Here is a 19583-nt window from a genome sequence, read left to right as displayed (position 1 = left end):
GATAACTGAATGAAATTAACTGCTACAATTGGACAGGTTCTCCAGTAATTTTTTCCTCTGAAAGATAAACATAAAGGAATTTACATTGACTCTGATCTTTACCACTACTTACCGGAATGTCTTCATGAACGTTACGTGCCAGATATACAGATAATATCAAACCACAATGTTCGGTGAATCTGTAGGACTGTAATTTCTCATTTCAATTGGGCAATGATATATCTGCCCTGCTCGAGCCGCTAGAATCTGAGGCGTCAGTAGTTATGCATCCTTACCATCAAACAAAGATAAACACAAGTGTCTACATTGTCATGCTTAAGTGACCATGTCTGCAGTGAATATAATAAAGAAGGTTAAATTTGATAGAAGGTAGAGATAAAATTCCAGTGCATCAAAACACAGCTACTACGTAAAATCATAATTTCAGCATGTGATGGGCGAGAGGAACTGTAAAAATAATTTCATTTCTATGTTTTTGACTAAGTGCTTAAGTAGAAGTTCTTCTTTAAAGATTCTGCTATTCAGCATAACTTTTGATTCTTATTTTGATCTTTAATTTTGAGCTTTTGCCTCCTTCATGGTGATTTATAGAGTGTAGATAGACTCATGGCAATTATAGTAACTGTGCTACCATACCAGCCCGATGGCACCGGTTTATATTTAAACCATCCACCTCCTTAGTAAACCAAAATAGATTAGAAACAGCATCAACTGTCAACTTTACTTCATACTAATAAAGCTGATCTCAGCAATGCTATCACTGGTGTTCTTCCTCTTGATACAAGTGTTAATTGTTCTGATTCCAAACCCAACATTCATTGCTCAGGCTAACATATAAAAAAGACATTTTTATGTGGCACCCTTCACAAGTCAAGTACCCTTAAAGTGTAATTACTCAAATGCTGTATTAATTACGTAACTAATTTGGTGACACCAATCTTCCAAAAGTAAGATATGGTCTGCTTTAATAATATTGAATGATGTATTACAAATGGCCAGTACCCTGGAATATTTCCACTAACCTTTGAAACAACATACTGGTGTCTGTACCTGAAGAGTAGACAGGGTCTGAGTGTGATGTTGTATTGAAAAAGTAATCATTACTTCAGTCTTGCACTGAAGTGCCTCTGTTTGAACCTCTGGAATGGTATTTGGATCCATGAAGCCCCGATTTAAAGTTGACAGTAAGCTGTAGCTGATCATTGGATGAGTCATCGGTCACCTGCTCCTGATTGTGATTTCAGAAAATGAATACTCCAGGAACTGGTGAGGTATGAATATGTTTTTTTCCCTGTTAATTGTGTGTTATCTGCAGTAGACACTATTTCCTGTAGTAAACTTTCTATTTTAAATTAGTCACTAATTTTTCAGTTTTTCTGCGTTATGTATTAGAAACTTTTCAAAAAAGTGGGCTTCCAGTAAGGTGGCACTGTGCCCAGTCTCAGTGGCCCCTCTGGGTCCAAACAAAGGTACAAATGTTTGTCCTTTATGTCTTATTTACGATCACAAGACACAGCTGGATATTAAGAACATCAAGTGTGGAAATATCATTGGTGGTGCCACTCCAATGTCTTGAGATCATTCCCACAGGTAGTCCATATCACAGAAGTTTACAGGAGGGCAGAGATCACCGTAGTCTGGTTGAATGCATTGAGCTCATGACCTTCAAACACTTCTTCTCAGGGAGCCAAAGATAATTTTTCTCTTGTATTTTCACTATCTAGGTTAGCCGTTATTGAGAAGAAGCTTGTGGGATATGTGAAATGTTCCATTTTCTTTAGTGTCACTGTGGACTTTTATTGTCAGGAGAGTTGTGTTGTAAGCAGGATAGTTAGAGGACTGATACTTTGCAAGAGTATGCCCATTTCTCTGACATAACTATGTACAAGTTAATGGGAAGTCGGATCTTAGCCTTTGAAAGTGCTCATATGCAATTATCATGTGTATATTGCAGCCCAATGACTGAGGATGGAATGAGATGACTGAAATTAATCTGTTTCACTTAGTTCTACTTCATGTGAGGTACACCATTTTGATGATAAAGACCAAGAAAGTTATGTCATAACGTATATTTAACATACTGTAAGTATGCAAGGGTCTAGGTCTGTGAGATCATTTAGCTAGAATTCCTTAGCTGGAAACAAATTTCTGCAGGCAGCCCAATTTGAGAAGGATGCTTTGTAGATTATTTTAATCAAGAGTTGAACACTATTGAACAGTCAGAAACACAATGTTGATGATCTTCCCTGCCTTTCTCATGGAATTGGTGTGTGATGAGGATCATACCTATTATGCTTCTGAATAGATACACGATATAGCATGTAGCAGAGGGAAATTTGATCTATTTCCTTTCCTGAAGATTCTCACGTTTCTGGCAATCTTGAGCTTCTCTGGCATGTACTACTCTTCCTGTAGGTGAGAGACGAGGTTCTGCATTTCTAACTGAAGTTCCTCTCAACCAATATTTTAGACACAGTTCAAGAGGGGAACAGTTTCTGGTCAGAGTGGAGATCTAAGGCACTCTCCCAATATGAAGATGAATCGGTCGCTGTCAATCACAACATAAGAGATAGTAGCAGATGCTGGTCATTTAACTTCTGAGCAATGCACAGAAAAGCTGGAGGAGCTCAGTAGGACCTGATGAGTCTTGATGAAGGATTTTGGCCTGAAACATCACCTGTTTATTCCTTTCCATAGATACTGCCTGACCTGCTGATCGTCTCCAGGATTTTTGTATGTGTCTTAAGATGTCCAGCAACTGTAGAATCTCTTTTGTCCATTCAAATCCTGCCTGCTAACTCTGGCATTTGGCTGATCTTTCTCATGACACTTCTCTGTTGTACTAACCTCATGTACCAAGATTCTAATCTTCAAACCTATTGATCTCCATCTGTATGTTGGGAGATCTTAAAAAGTGGGTTATTGCAGTTTTTTCAGAGCCAAATAATTACTTGTAGTGCAAACTGTTGTGTGATATTGACCACTGTAGGTTGTTAAGCATGACCAAATAATTTATGTCAATTATGTAGTTTTAGAGTTAACTGTTGACATGAAAGCAAACACTTATCTACATTTCTTCTGGGTTGTTTACAAAAGCAAGGAGGTAGAAGTTTGATTTTAATATTTTATTCTAGATATGGGACTCCAGCTCCTATAGCTACAGCATACATTTAATACTGAAGTATCTGGAATGGGATTTCACATACACTATCCAAATCTAGTGGTGAACTAAGACATACACTTTGATAGGATAAAGAAAGTTATTTTCTTTTTTAGTCTCCAAAGCCTGCTTCTGCATTTACCCAAGGTATTTGGTTGCCTGCAAGAAGCATAGTTGTTAAAGTCAGAGACTTACAAATTGAGAACCAAAACAAAAGTTTCTCTGAGCACTCAGCAGGTCAAGTAGCATGCTTAGTGGAGAGAGAAATTGAATTTGATGGTCAATAACTAATTTTTTAATTTTTACCACAGGTTGAAGCAAGACAACATTTGTGTCACAATGAATGTTCATATATATGGCATCTAAGCCCAGGATACTGCCATAGCGCCTCTGAATGCCAGTTCAAAGAGGTATGCAGTAAAACTATCTTCCCAGATTAGTACGATTGCTGAAATTATATTCTGGAGGATACAATAATTCTGGAGGAACTGTGGATCAAAACAGGTTTGAGATGTCGTGAGGCAGTGCTGTTATAGGAAGAAGTCAAGAGTGCATGTCATATATGTCAAACTCAAGGCCCGCGGGCCAAATCCGGCCCGCGGTAGAATTATCTTTGGCCCGCGAGATAATATCTAATTACTATTAAAGCTGGCCCCAGTAATCGAAGCGCCTATGGCGTATGATATGGCTAATGCTGAGTTTATTCAGGTACCAGGTTTTCAGGGTTTTTAGTGTTTATTCGGCAGTCTTGCTCGGCAGTCTTCTTCATAAGAAACGGAATTTGTAAAGTGAAACACTTTGTAGTTATAGCAGAGACTGAGACACATGAGAGCAGGCTGAAAAAACGGAGGCAATGAAAGCTGCGTTCGCACGCGTCCGACTGATCCGGCCCGCATGAAGCTGCATTTTGCTCAATCCGGCCCGTGACCTAAAATGAGTTTGACACCCCTGGTGCATGTGCATTTAGAGTGGATCTCGAGGTGTAATGATGGCAGCAATGAGAAAAAGCACTCAAAAGTTTAAACACACCTGTGATCATGGGTCAATTTAACTTTCAGTTAAAGTCCCTATGGAATAAATTGGAGCTGAAGAATTTTTTTAAGCAAAGAGCTATGGTTGTGGAAGCAAGCTTTGGTCAACAACTTATTAAACAGAAATAATTGAGAATGCACATGGTAAAAGAGAAAGATGAAAATAGATGTTAGAGAGAAGCATGGAGCTTCTTCAAGATGGGCATTCCTGGCTGGAAAATGGTAACGTATTTATGGAATCAGTAACGTACAGACAGACAGACAAACATACTTTTTGATCCCGAGGGAAACTGGGTTTCATTACAGCAGCACCAACCAAGAATAGTGAAGAAATATAGCAATATAGAACCATAAATAATTAAATAATAATAAGTTGATCATGACAAGTGGAAATAAGTCCAGGACCAGCCTATTGGCTCAGGGTGTCTGACACTCTGAGGGAGGAGTTGTAAAGTTTGATGGCCACAGGCAGGAATGACTTCCTATGACGCTCAGTGTTACATCTCAGTGGAATGAGTCTCTGGCTGAATGTACTCCTGTACCTAACCAGTACATTATGGAGTGGATGGGAGACATTTCCAAGATGGCATGCAACTTGGACAGCATCCTCTTTTCAGACACCACCGTCAGAGAGTCCAGTTCCACCCCCACAACATCACTGGCCTTACGAATGAGTTTGTTGATTCTGTTGGTGTCTGCTACCCTCAGCCTGCTGCCCCAGCACACAACAGCAAACATGATAGCACTGGCCACCACAGACTCGTAGAACATCCTCAGCATCGTCCGGCAGATGTTAAAAGACCTCAGTCTCCTCAAGAAATAGAGACGGCTCTGACCCTTCTTGTAGACAGTCTCAGTGTTCTTTGACCAGTCCAGTTTATTGTCCATTCATATCCCCAGGTATTTGTAATCCTCCACCATGTCCACATTGACCCCTTGGATGGAAACAGGGGTCACTGGTACCTTAGCCCTCCTCAGCTCCACCACCAGCTCCTTAGTCTTTTTCACATTAAGCTGCAGATGATTCTGCTCGCACCATGTGACAAAGTTTCCCACCGTCGCCCTGTACTCAGCCTCATCTCCCTTGCTGATGCATCCAACTATGGCAGAGTAATCAGAAATACAGCACAGTTCCTTCCACCTCCCATATCCATGTGAGCCATCAAGCGTTTATCGATACTCATGCACTTGGTCCATAGCATTCCATTCAGTTGCTCTTCCAGATGCTTCATAAATGTTGTGCGAACGCATGCATCCCCCACCTTCTCAGGTAGTCACTGAAATCCCTCGGAGCAAAGAAAGTGCCAAATCACTCAATCAGCTCAAAAACACACCATCAAAATGTAAATCATGGGTTCCAGTAGAAACAGATTCACATCTGAAAGAAGAAGTAGAAGAAGTAGTTTTGTGAACTGTCTGAAGGACATCGGCTTTGGTCAGCATCTTCTTCCATTTAATCCAAGATTTAAACAAATATTCTTTGTACCTTGGTAAGCACTTGGATCGAACCATGTTAGGAAGCACTCACTGGACAAAATATAAACCCACCGTAAGAGTTCCTGAAGAATCATGTGCATACTAACAGAAATATCTTTATTGTTGTTCTACAACAGCTGCATAATAAAGTGAACTTCTATGGTTCACAGTTACTTGTGAACAGCTGTTACATAAGGACATAAGATTCATGTCCAAGAGTAAGCCAAGGAGCCTTTCAAGATTGTTCTGTCTTACAGCAAGCTCATGGATAATCCAGTCTTAGCTCAGTAGCACTTTCCTGCAGTTCCCCTTTACTTTTTGACTCCCATGTGACTACCATCTCTGGGCTGAAAATATACTGCGTCTCCTCCTGCACAGCTCTCTGGAGCAGAACATTTTAAATGTTCATGGCCCTCCATAAAAATAAATTCCATCTTAAAAGGCCAACCCTTATTCTGAATCAATGCCTCATACTTTCAGAAAGCTCCACTAGTGGAACCATCTTCTCAGCTACACCCTATCAATACCCCTAAAAATGTTATGAGTTGCAGTTAGATTACCCTTCATTCTACTAAATTCCAATGAGTACAAGCCCAACCTGCTCAACATTTCTTCATACATCAACCCCTTTTGACCAGGAATCAACCTACTGAGCCTTTTTCTGCATAGTCTCCAATATATTATTCCTTAAATACAGAGTCTAAAATGGTATGCATGTTCCACCAGTACCTTGTAAAACTGTAACAAAACTACCCTACATTTACACATCATCCCCCTTGTAATAAAGATCATGCAGATTCTCAATCACGGAGTATAAATCAGAAAGTGCACTTTATTAAATTTTGTACAGAAAATGAAAGGGAGAAAATGATGGGATCAAGAGAGAAAGAAGAGAGAAAAAATGTTTAAAAAAATTATTTTTATTTATAATTTCAAAAATACTTCAGAAATAACTAAAGTCTGAAATAAATATTTTGAAATTTCAATTCTAGGCAATTTGTTTGGCAGTTTTAAGTTTTATTGGACTACTAAAATCCACATTTTCTTGAATGGCCCAGTCCCAATGTTTCCTGCCATATTTGTTTCACACATTAATTCTCCATTTCCACATCCGTATGCAGCTCTCTTAGTACAGGCTGTTTCTGTGTAACGAAAGGATATCCTCAAGTTGAATTTGTCCATATGCTGGAAAATACTCAAAAATCATTGGAAATGGTAACCATTTGTGGTGAGTAATATCAAAAGCACAAAAGCATATAAGGCTGATGAGAAATGGTGTGCGAGAGGAAGCTAACTCTGCCTTTTGTAAGAACTGATGTAGGTAATTATGTCAGACTTTCGAATGTAGTAATTTATGGGAGCTTGTTTGTTTGGAAAGAGTGTTCGTAAGTTTGCATTCATAACCCAGTCTGTTGATATTTCACAGTGAATTTGATCATGTGGATAGTTCGAGGCTTTTTCCCAGGGCTGAAATGGTTGCCACAAGAGGACACAGATTTAAAGTGCTGGGGCGTGGGTGAGTGCATAGAATGGGCTGCCGGCAACGGTGGTGGAGGCGGATATGATAGGGTCTTTTAAGAGACTTTTGGATAAGTACACGGAGCTTAGAAAAATAGAGGGCTATGGGTAAGCCTAGTAATTTCTAAGGTAGGGACATGTTGAGCACAACTTTGTGGGCTGAAGGGCCTATACTGTGCTGTAGGTTTTCTATGTTTCTATGTTTTTTAATTTCTGACAAAGTGGTGACTTTACTGGCAAGTTCCAAACATCTGTGTTCAACTGCACATGTGCAGTCGAGAAAGTTACTTTCAGATTACTTTCTAGTAATAGTGAACATTGATTGATTCCCATTATTTTGACTTTAAGGTTTGGTCTGTGGTTTTAGAAGGTGGCAAGCAATCTAGAATAATTGTTATCTGTTACCTTCACTGAATACCTTTCACTCAAAAGCAATAGTTCATTTAATGTACTAATATCAAGTTTCACAGGAGTCAATAACCTAAATTGAAGTGAAGGTAATACAAAACTATACAAAGCTACTAAGATTAAATTAGCTACCTACTTCACCCCTCCCATCACCATTTAATCCTAAAGCATTTGCTGCAATATAATTAGCTTGATGGATATAATAAGCAAGGCATTGAGTGCACCATGGTTGCATGCATTGCAAGTTGTTTTCATGTTGCTAAAAAGAGCTAAGAAAGCCAAATGAAAGGTTAAGATCCACAATGTGGGGTATTGTGAGGATTAAAATGATCAGGAAAGTGTATATATCAGAAGAGTATTGATTAGGTCATGTATAGTTTTTCCAACTCAGCCAGTAGTAAGACGGAAAGACTAAGGGAAGTGAAAGTTTTGAGTTTAAGGTCCTGGGAAACTAAATGAATTGGGATATAGACAATGAGGTTCTAATAACTATTGTACATATTTTGTTTCACTGAAGAAAGCAAGCAAGAAAAATAGAAAAATTCTGTCTTTACTGATAATTAACATATAGCATTGATGGTAATACTGTGCAGAGGAGTTGGAAACCCGTATGGAAATTGGGCAGCATGTAGATTATTTAAAGGAAACAAATGATGGTGGAAGTAAGGTTGCTTCAGGGTAATCAAGACCAGTCTGTAACCTGCAGTGAAAATGATAATATGTGTGCAAAGATACCAACCAGAGAATAGTGAGGAAATTTCCAAATTCTGCAGATTTCTTTCCAGGGAAAGCATGAGTATGTCCAAACAAATCCTCAAATATGTACTACCTAATGGAGTCACTTTTTTCAACTGCTGCTTGTGGAATGTGCCATACACAATTAGTCAACTTGCATACCTATGAGATGATCAAAAAGCAAAAACTGAACATACTGGAAATACGAAATAACAGAAAATGATGGAAGCAACCAGCAGTTCAGCCAGCATCTATGGAGAGCGAAATGGACTCAACATTTCACGTTGATAGCTTTCATGAGAGTAGCTTACACTTCCAAAGTAATTCGTTCATAATGATATTTTTAAGTGTGAAAAGTACTTTATAAATTTTACTTTTAATCTTTTTTTCTTTTTGTATTTGCACAGTTTGTTGACTTATGCACTTTGGTTGTATGTCCATCTTCTTGGGTGTATTTGCTGGGAATGCCTGCAAGCAAATGAATCTCAGCATTGTATATGGTGACGTACACCATATGTACTTTGAACTGTTAGTGTATCTGAAAACACCAAATGTTCTTGTACAGTTCCATAGATGGCAATACTTTCTACTCCCTCGTTGAAGTTGATGAATAAACATGGATTATCAGTGGTAGTTAATTCGAGGATACTTAACAGCTAAACTAGTTATGGAAACCTAGGAATTACAATAAGGTGCTCAGAGCTACTGTCTATTCTACTGCATGGTTAGATCATGAATGAGTTAAACCTTATTTCAATTTGGCTGCCTAGTTTCCATATCCCTTAATATCCTTACATAACAAAAAAACCATTTTGATGGTTTCAATTGATTCAGCAACAACACCTTGTTGGGACCAGAAATTCAAGATTCATTTTACCCTTTATATCAAAATGTGTGTTCTGACATCATCTTTCAGTGTTCCAGCTGTTATTTTGGTACTCTGCCAAAATGAATGTTGTAGAAACTGTGAGAGACAATTTGTAACTGGAATGCTGCTGTAAATCACTAATCCACTGACGTTGCCCTGTCTTAGTTCTCATCTGAGTTTCAATAGCAGGATGAAAATGCTTTACCTTCCAGGGAGGTGGCACTGAGATTATTTCTCTTGAGCAAATCGTGTCCTGTGGTAGGTGGTCGAGGTCAAGACCACTATTGCTGGGTGTGAAGAGTCACTATTTGTGAAGGGCAGTGCAGGAAGATCATGCAGGCTTTGGAATCAGAACAAAAGGAATCAGAGGCTCCATCATACTTTTCTCATTTAGTATTACAAGATTATTAAATTAAAGATGAGAATCTTTCAGAACAGATCAAAAATGAACATAATTCAACCTTTCATTCCTTATTTACCCACCCATGAATATATATGGACCTGCGCAAACAATACAGTTTTGCAGGGCTGCAGTAACCCATTGGGTAAAGCTGTTTGTACTATTTGAGCTTTTTGATGGAAAGTAGCCACAGATAAATCAAATTTCTAGTGAACTGCCTTTTGAATTGAACAATATTGATTCAAAGTCATGCGTTCACTAAAGGGAGAGTGAGTATTAAAAAAATCATCAATATGATACATTAATTGAGAAATATTAATAACCTAGGAATGTTTTATGATTGGATTAAATGTAAGTGATTGTAGTCCGGGATGGGTAGATAGTTTGTACATATTGGTCCTCAGAGAGTTATCAGATAATTCCCTTTAAACAAACAGTAGAAGTAAGTATGGAATGAGCTACAGAGAAGCTGAAAACTATGATCCCTTTATTTTTCCCTTATCCCAGGGGTAACCATGGCAGAAACAGAAATCATTTTCTGTTTGTTTTTTCTTTAAATGCAAGTTTCTTTTGTTAGGTGTATTCAGGTGCCCAGCTATTAGGAAAAAGTCGAGCTATTCATTTAATTATTTTTTCTAGAATAATGTAAATATAATAAACTTTTGATCCCCAGAAAAAATAAATTAAATAAAGGATTAAAGTCAGATATTTCATCTCCCAAATAAACTATAGCTGAATCTAGAATGTTTTGTTAATCTTACTGACCATATCTCCTATTTTCAAAGGTAGTCATAACAAGCTACTATTGTGAAACAGGATAGAAGCATATCAATAGCTTATTTCTAAGTGTTGCAAGTTAATTTTGCTTTCCTTGTCTCATTGGCCTTGAATTAATGACTGTGGTTAAGAAAGTCAAACAAAGCATACAAACCATAATCAACATAATCTGTAACAGATTGATAATTAAAAATAATCCTAGTAGACAAACAACTACCATTAACAAGCAAAGCAGTTTTAAGGTTCAATTTCATTCAACCTATGCAACATTTCAACATCCCAAATAGGGAAATCTCTTAGACATTTGTTCATAGTTCCTGACCCTAATACCCACCCCAACTTTCAATTTCTCTACACTTTCAATAAGATTTAATTACTTCCATGTGCCAATCTTAAACTGGAGGATCGTAACAATACATAGTTAGAGCATTTAAAAGACTCAGCTTTTTACTTCTGTATCAATAAAAAATCAGCAAAGGCCTACCGAGAATTTACAGGACAAGGTAAACATCATTTACTTTCTTTCTCTAGAATGAGAACTTAGAATGGAGTTCTGCTTTTTGTGGCAGTGTGATTTTTGACCTGCTTAACTCCCCCAAAAGTAAGTTTTAGTAATTGCTTTCAAGACAATATTGTAGTTAACAATTACTGAAGAAGAGGTGACAGTGGTCTTGAAGCTCATAAAGGTGGATAAGTTCCTGGGACCTGACCGAGTATACTCTCATACATTGAGGGAAGCAAGAGAAAAAAGTGCTGGGACCTTGGCAGAAATTTTTGTGTCTTCCTTGGCTATAATGAGGTACTAGAAGTCTGGTAGGTGGCTAATGTGGCACCTTGACTTAAGAAGAGCTACAAGGACAAGCCAGGGAACTAGAAGCAGGTGAGTCTAATATCAGCAGTGAAAAATTACTGGAGGGAATTCTGAGAGACAAGAGCTGTCCATTTTTGGAAGGCAGGGACTGATTAGAATTAGTCAGCTTGGCTTTGTGAATGGAAATCATGTCACAAATCTGTTACAGTCTTTTGTAAAAGTGACAAAGAAGATTGACGAGGCCAGGGTAGTGTACATTGTCTTTGTAGACTTGACTAAGGCTCTTGACAAAGTCCCATATGATAGGCTGGTGCAGAAGGTGAGACCACATGGAATCTAGGGTGTGTTAGCCATGTAGATACAAAGTTGACTTGGTGGAAGGTATCAGAGGATTGCAGGGCAGGATTATTTTTCAAACTGGAGATCTGTAACCATGCCACAGGGACCAATGCTTGATCCCCAGTTGTTTGTCACATACGTTCATGATTTGGATGAGGATGTTGGTGGCAGTGGTTAGTAAGTTTGTGTAATTCACTTAAATTAGTGGTGTGGTAGACATTGAAGAAAAAATTCTGAGGTTATAACAGGATCTAGATTAAATGGGAAAGTGGGCAAAAGAATGATAGACAGAATTTAACTCAGACAAGTGTGACATAATGCATTTTGTGAAGATAAAGCAGGGCCAAGCATACATGGTGCATGGCAGGGCATCTATGATATCAGTGCACAGTTCCCTGAAAGTGTTAACAGTGTTAGAGAAGATAGAGAAGAAGACATATGGCATCCTTGCCTTCATCAAGGCATTGGATACAAGAGCTGGGATGATGTATTGCAGTTGCATCTGTGTAAGGTATTGGTGAGAATACCTGGTGTACTGTGTGCAGTTTGGTCACCAGACTATAGAAACAATGTGATTATGCTAAAGAGGCTGTTGAAAATATTCATAAGGTATTTGCCAGGACTGGAGGACTTGGGTTAATAGAAGTGACTGCCTTTTCGCTGGCTACGTAGAACAGTCCATGCTCCAAACCTTCCCCGGTAATGCTCCCCAACTCTTTCTTCGCTACATTCGTGCTGCTTCATGCACACGTGCTGAGCTCATCAATTTCATCAGCTTTGCCTCAAACTTCCACCCTGCTCTTAAATTCACTTGGTCCATTTCTGACATCTCTCGTCCCTTTCTCAATCTCTCTGTCTTCATCTCTGGAGACAAACTGTTGAATGACATCTTTTATACACTTACCAATTCCCATGGCTATCTTGACTATACCACTTCCCACCCTGTCGCCTGTAAAAATGCCATTCCCTTTTCTCAGTTCCTTTGTCTCTGCCGCATCTGTGTCCCCATTTTCCAGGACATCAGAAATGTTCTTCTTCAAAGAATGGGGCTTCCTTTCCTCCACTATTGATGCTGCTCTCACCCGTATCCTCATTTTCCACATACCCGTGCTCATCCCAGCTTCCTGCTGTCTTGACAGTGTTAAAGTTCCACTTGTTCTTACCTACCACCCCATGAGCCTCTACAGTCAAAACATCATCCTCTGCAACCTCCACCATCTCTAAAGGGATCCTACCACCAAACATATCTTTACCTTCCCTCCCCTTTCTGCTTTCTGCAAGGATAACTCCATCCATGATTCCCTTGTCCAATTGTCCCTCTTCACTAATCTCCCTCGCACTTATACCACAAGCAGCCTAAGTGCTACACCTGCCCGTCCACCTCCTCCCTCACCTCCATTCAGGGATCCTGACAGTCATTTCAGATGAGGCATCACTTCACCTGTGGATCTGCTGTGGTCGTCAACTGTGTCTGGTGCTTTGAGTATATAACAAGCGCTGTGGAGAGAGGGGAACAGATGGATATTATTTACTTGGATTTCCAGAAGGCTTTCAATAAGATGCCACATAAAAGACTTATCAATAAGGTTACATAGCATTGGGGGTGATGTATTAGCATAGGTAGATGGTTGGTCTACTAATAGAAAGCAGAGAGTTGGGATACATGAGTGTTACTCCAGTTGGCAATTGGTGGTGAGCGGTGTACTGCAGGGGTTGGTGCTCGGCCCACAACTGTTCACGATATACATTAACAATCTGGAAGAGGGGACCGAGTGTAAAGTATCTAAGTTTGCTGATGATGCTAAATTGAGTGGAAAAGCAAATTGTGCAGAAGATTTGGAGAGTCTGCAGAGATATCCATAGGTTAAGTGAATGGGCAAATGTCTGGCAGATGGAGTACAGTGTTGGTAAATGTGAGGTCATCCACTTTGGAAGGAGAAACAAAACAACAGATTATTATTTAAATGGTAAAACTATGCAGCTTGCTGCTGTACAGAGGGACTTGGGAGTGCTTGTGCATGAATCACAAAAGGTTGGTTTGCAGGTGCAGCAGGCTATCAAGAAGGTAAATGGAATGTTGGCCTTCTTTGCTAGAGGGATTGAGTTTAAGAGCAGGAGGTTATGCTGCAACTGTATAGGGTACTGGTGAGATCACACTTGGAGAACTGCATGCAGTTCTGGTCTCCTTACTTGAGGAGGGATATACTGGCTTTGGAGGCGGTGCAGAGGAGGTTCACCAGGTTGTTTCCGGAGGTGAGGGGGTTAGACTATGAGGAGAGATCGAGTCGACTGGGACTGTACTCGCTGAAGTTCGGAAGAATGAGAGGGGATCTTATGGAAACATAAAATTATGGAAGTGTTAGATAAGATAGAGGCAGGAAAGTTGTTTCTACTGGTAGGTGAGACTAGAACTAGGGGACATAGCCTCAAGATTCAGGGGAGTTGATTTAGGAAGGAGATGAGGAGGAACTGCTTCTCTCAGAGAGTGGTGAATCTGTGGAATTCTCTGCCGAATGAAGCAGTGGAAGCTACCTCAGTAAATATATTTAAGACAAGGTTGGATAGATTTTTGCAGAGTAGGGGAATTAAGGGTTATGGGGGAAAAGGCAAGTAGGTGGAAATGAGTCCATGGTCAGATCAGCTGTGATCTTATTGAATGGCAGAGCAGGCTCAACGGGCCAGATGGCCGACTCCTGCTCCTATTTCTTATGTGCTCCTGACGCATCCCGCTCTGCACTGGTGAAACCCATTGTAAATTGGGGCACTGCTTCGTCAAGCATCTCCGCTCCATCTGCTAAGGGTGGAACATTCTGGTGGTCAAACATTTTAATTCCAGTTCCCATTTTCTTTCTGACATGTCTGTCTATGGAATCTTCTTGTGCCAAGATGAGGCTATCCTCAGGGTGGAGGAGCAACACTTGTGTAGTCTCCATTCTGATGTCATGAATATGGATTTCTCCTTCTGGTTAAAAAAAAATTCCTCCTCCTTGCCTCTTCTTCTGTTTCCCACTCTGGTTTCTTACCTCTTCTCACCTGCATATCACCTCCTCTGGGTGCCCTCCTCCTTCTCTTTCTCCTATGATCCACTCTCCTCTCCAGTCAGATTCCTTCCTCTCCAGCCCCTTACCTGGCTTCATCTATCACCTTCTAGCTAGTCCTCCTTCCCCTGCACCCAGTTTTTCATTCTGGTGTCTTCTGCATTCCTGCTCAGTCCTGAAGAAGGGTCTTGGCCCGAAATGTCGACTGTTTATTTATTTCCATAGATGCTGCTTGACCTGCTGAGTTCCTCCAGTATTTTGTAAATTACTATAAATTGCACCTTGCACATTTAGACGGAGACGTAACATAAAGATTTTTACTCCTTATGTATGTGAAGGACGCAAGAAATAAAGTCAATTCAATGTGGTGCTCTGGATTTGTTGGAGCTGGAATGACCTGAAGAGTTTTATAAAATAAGGGGCACAGAGAAGGTGGATGATCATTGTGTTTTTCCAAGGCTGGGAGAGTTTAAAACTGAGAGCATAGGTTTAAGATGAGAAAGGTGTTTGAGGGGCAAGTTTTTCCATATAGAGGATGTTGGATCTGTGGAACAACTGCCAGAGGATGAGGAATCAGCAGGTACAGTTACAAAGCTTAGAAGACGTTTGGACACTGATGGATAGCAAAGGTTTAGGGGGATATCGGTATGGATGTTTTCAGCCTTAGGGCCCAATTCCTTTGTGGATAACACTGAAATAGGCACAGAAGATATAGAAAAATATTTAATACTAACCTTACAGTAGCACTCTATTAGTTAGTTTACAAATGGGAATTAAGTCAAGGATTTTTAATCTACATTACACCAGCAGGAGGCATTCTAGTGGTGATTATTACAGTGTATACAATATTATTACAGTGATTATTACAGTGGCCCAATAGCTAAAAAGATAAAAACAAGACAAACTATCGTTTAAAAGAGTAACAAATCATGTATTTAAATGCAAAGGTTGTTATAGCCAGGGCTGATAGCTGGGATAAGCTCTCTCTACCTATTAAAGTTCCCAATGGAAACAACTGAGTCCACCTCCTGGCCTTCACTAAGTCAAGTGGAACTGTTCTACTGATGGGAAAAGGGGCGAAGGCGGGTTACTAGCACCTTAAAACTAGTTGCGTCGGGCAGCTGGGGATCATCAGCTGAGGCTGGTAGCTCATCTAGGAGAAGGAAAGCTCTGATTTCAAATACGATCTGGTGCTTTCCCAGCATGTATGATGAATAAACCCTTCTTGGGCTTCCAGCCGTGTACAGGTATCAATTAAAATCGTTATCAGTACCTGGCTAGAAGCCCGGGAAGAGTTTATTAGTCTCACCTTAAGCCTCTGCTGCCTGGCGGCTATACCCACTCATAGGGAAAGCTTCGGAATAAACTCCAAGGAAACAACTAGAGCTGGAGTTCCTGGGGCAGTGTTACGTTGCATTCAACACTGACTGGCAACTCCTGTGATACAACCGTTGCCAAAATCTGACGATCTCTACCATTCCTGTGGATTTATTAGCTGCATGGAGACAGGAAGCCTGCTACATGGGCAGAAGTTCAATCTCCATATCCTACTGCTCTGGCTCGTGTATCATGTAGACAGCTGGAATGAAATATGCGTGGTCGACCCCAACCAATGGAGCGCCTCAAGATTTAAATGAAATATAGAACAAATTAGAACACTACCAATACCACTACAGTACTATAAAACTGTCTATTAGTCAAGTCAAGTCATTTTTTATTGTCATTTCGACCATAACTGCTGGCACAGTAAAAATGAGACTTTTTCAGGACCATGGTGCTACATGAAACAATACAAAAACCACACAAGCAACACACACAAAATGCAGGTGGAACGCAGCAGGCCAGGCAGCATCTATAGGGAGAAGCGCTGTTGACGTTTCAGGCAGAGACCCTTCGTCAGGACCCTTCTCAGCCCGAAACGTCGACAGCGCTTCTCCCTATAGATGCTGCCTGGCCTGCTGTGTTCCACCAACATTTTGTGTGTGTTGCTTGAATTTCCAGCATCTGCAGATTTCCTCGTGTTTGCCTGAACTACATAAAACAACACAAAAAAAACTACACTAGACTACAGACCTACCCAGGACTGCATAAAGTGTACAAAACAGTGCAGGCATTACAATAAATAATAAACAAGACAATAGGTACAGTAGAGGGCAGTAAATTGTCAGTCCAGGCTCTGGTTATTGAGGAGTCTGATGGCTTGGGGGAAGAAACTGTTATATAGTCTGGTTGTGAGACCCCGAATGCTTCGGTGCCTTTTCCCAAATGGCAGGAGGGAGAAGAGTTTGTATGAGGGGTGCGCGGGGTCCTTCATAATTCTGTTTGCTTCGAGGATGCAGCGTGTGGTGTAAATGTCTGTAATGGCGGGAAGAGAGACCCCGATGATCTTCTCAGCTGACCTCACTATCCGCTGCAGGGCCTTGCGATCTGAGATGGTACAATTTCTGAATCAGGCAGTGATGCAGCTGCTCAGGATACTCTCAATACAACCCCTGCAGAATGTAATGAGGATGGAGGGTGGGAGATGGACTTCCCTCAGCCTTCGCAGAAAGTAGAGTTGCTGCTGGGCTTTCTTTGCTATGGAGCTGGTGTTGAGGGACCAGGTGAGATTCTCCAACAGGTGAATACCAAGAAATTTGGTGCTCTTAACAATCTCTACCAAGGAGCTGTTGATGTTCAGCGGGGAGTGGTCGCTCCATGCCCTCCTGAAGTCAACAACCATCTCTTTTGTTTTGTTCACATTAAGAGACAGGTTGTTGGCTCTGCACCAGTCCGTTAGCCACTGCACCTCCTCTCTGTAAGCTGACTCGTTGTTCTTGCTGATGAGACCCACCACGGTCGTGTCATCGGCGAACTTGATGATATGGTTCGAGCTGTGTGTTGCAGCACAGTCATGGGTCAGCAGAGTGAACAGCAGTGGACTGAGCACACAACCCTGGGGAGCCCCCGTGCTCAGTGTGATGGTGTTGGAGATGCTGCTCCCAATCTGGACTGACTGAGGTCTCCCAGTCAGGAAGTCTAGGATCCAGTTGCAGAGGGAGGTGTTCAGGCCCAGTAGGCTCAGCTTTCCAATCAGTTTCTGAGGAATGATTATGTTGAATGCTGAACTGACATCTATGAACATCGTTCAAAAGTACGTGTCTTTTTTATCCAGGAGGGTTAGCGCCAGGTGGAGGGTGATGGCAATAGCGTCGTCTGTTGAGCGGTTGGGACGGTACGCGAACTACAGGGGTTCCAGTGAGGGGGGCAGCAGGGTCTTGATGTGCCTCATGACGAGCCTCTCGAAACACTTCATGATGATGGATGTGAGAGCAAAGGGACAGTAGTCATTAAGGCAGGACACTGAAGACTTCTTTGGCACAGGGACGATGGTGGAGGCCTTGAAGCACGTTGGAATGGTGGCGCTGCTCAAGGAGATGTTGAAGATGTCAGTGAGAACATCTGTCAGCTGGTCTGCACATCCTCTAAGCACTCTGCCAGGAATATTGTCTTGTCCAGCAGCCTTCCGTGGGTTCAATTAGTTATTGAAGGAGGAATTCATCCAGAGTACACTGCCACAGATTGACTGTAAATGAACAAGTTCAGTGCAGACACTTAGTGCAGATGATGGACTAACTTCATACATTCCTTTGATGATTGGATCCTCTAAATCTTCATTTTCATTGAAACATGAAAATGTTATAATGCTTGTTTTGTAGCAAAACAGTTCTGAATGATCTTACTGCTTATTTCTTGCCAACTATCAGTGACAAAAATCATTGCTCTTTGAAGACAAACGTGCAACTGATGCTATTTAAAAATTACTTGCTCTAAGCATGGTATGGTGTACTTTTTTACTTCTTTCAAATATGATTCTACTACTAAACTTCATGCATTTGGAACCTAAGATTTGTACTTTGAGGGTGTGTTTTTGGGCTGATCGAGTGATCTGGTACTTTGCTGTCTCTGAGGGAGTTTGGTGAGCTTTCAAACAGAGTGTGCGGTCTAGAGGCCAGCAAGTCTGCAGAAGGAGCACAAGTGATGATTGACTCCATTGCTTCTCTCCAACAGGGATGAAGTCAATGAGGATGTTCAGTGCCACCTACCTGCATCTGACCGATCTGCCTTCCCCTCTCACTAGCTACTGTCTGAGTGCAGGAGTCTTGGGATCCATGTAGCAAGAATGGATCAGCGAGGCTGTGGACTTGTTTTGGAGGACTCTGTGGTTCACGTTGCATGTGTTCCTGGATTCTGGTTACTCTTCTTTTTGTTGTTTTTATACAGTTTCATCGATGTGGACTGGGTTGCATTGATGAAGAACGGCACTGTAGCCAGCAGTGGATGAGTGGTGCAGTGCTGAACTGAACTAAAAGTGAATACTACAGGACTCCTGATCTGTTGTTTGATGTTCCCTTCCTTTTTGCTGTTTGTGCAATTTGTTCTTTTATTATGCATTAGGTGTTTGATGTTTTCTTGAACCGGTTCCATGGTGTTTCTTTGTTTCATGGCTACCTATGGAAGAACAAACCTGAGTTGTATTCTGTATAGATATTTCGATAATAAATGTACTTTGAATCTATTAACGGCCACACAAGTGCATGTGATTTAGGCTAATTATAAACTTTTTAGCAACAGTCTCCCATCCCAGTTAAGCAGCATAGTGTCCCAAAAAAATGATGGGAACCCTGGCTATTATCTCTAAGAGTTGTCCCAAATAAACAGCTGTCCCTCTTAACCAATGGACTAATTAACTGGAATCCATTGCATTATTATTTGTATTTTGTAAATTCATTAAGTATATATTTCAAGATGTGACTGTTAAAGAAATACTTGCAATGCAAAGCACCATCTGTGGTTAAAATATATTGTTTCCTTTGCCACATTTGCCTGTCTTTTCGCTCTACAGAAATAGAACCAACAGCCTTTTGAGAAATGTGGCATGGTGATTAGAATCAACCACCAGCTGAGAAATCTTTCCTTATCTTTGGAGGTAACACAGCACTGAACGACGTTAACTCTAAAACAGTGGAAGTTACATCAAGA

The sequence above is a fragment of the Hemitrygon akajei genome, chromosome 12, assembly GCF_048418815.1.
Source record: "Hemitrygon akajei chromosome 12, sHemAka1.3, whole genome shotgun sequence".
Lineage (NCBI taxonomy): Eukaryota > Metazoa > Chordata > Chondrichthyes > Myliobatiformes > Dasyatidae > Hemitrygon > Hemitrygon akajei.
Note: the sequence above shows the minus strand (reverse complement) of the source record.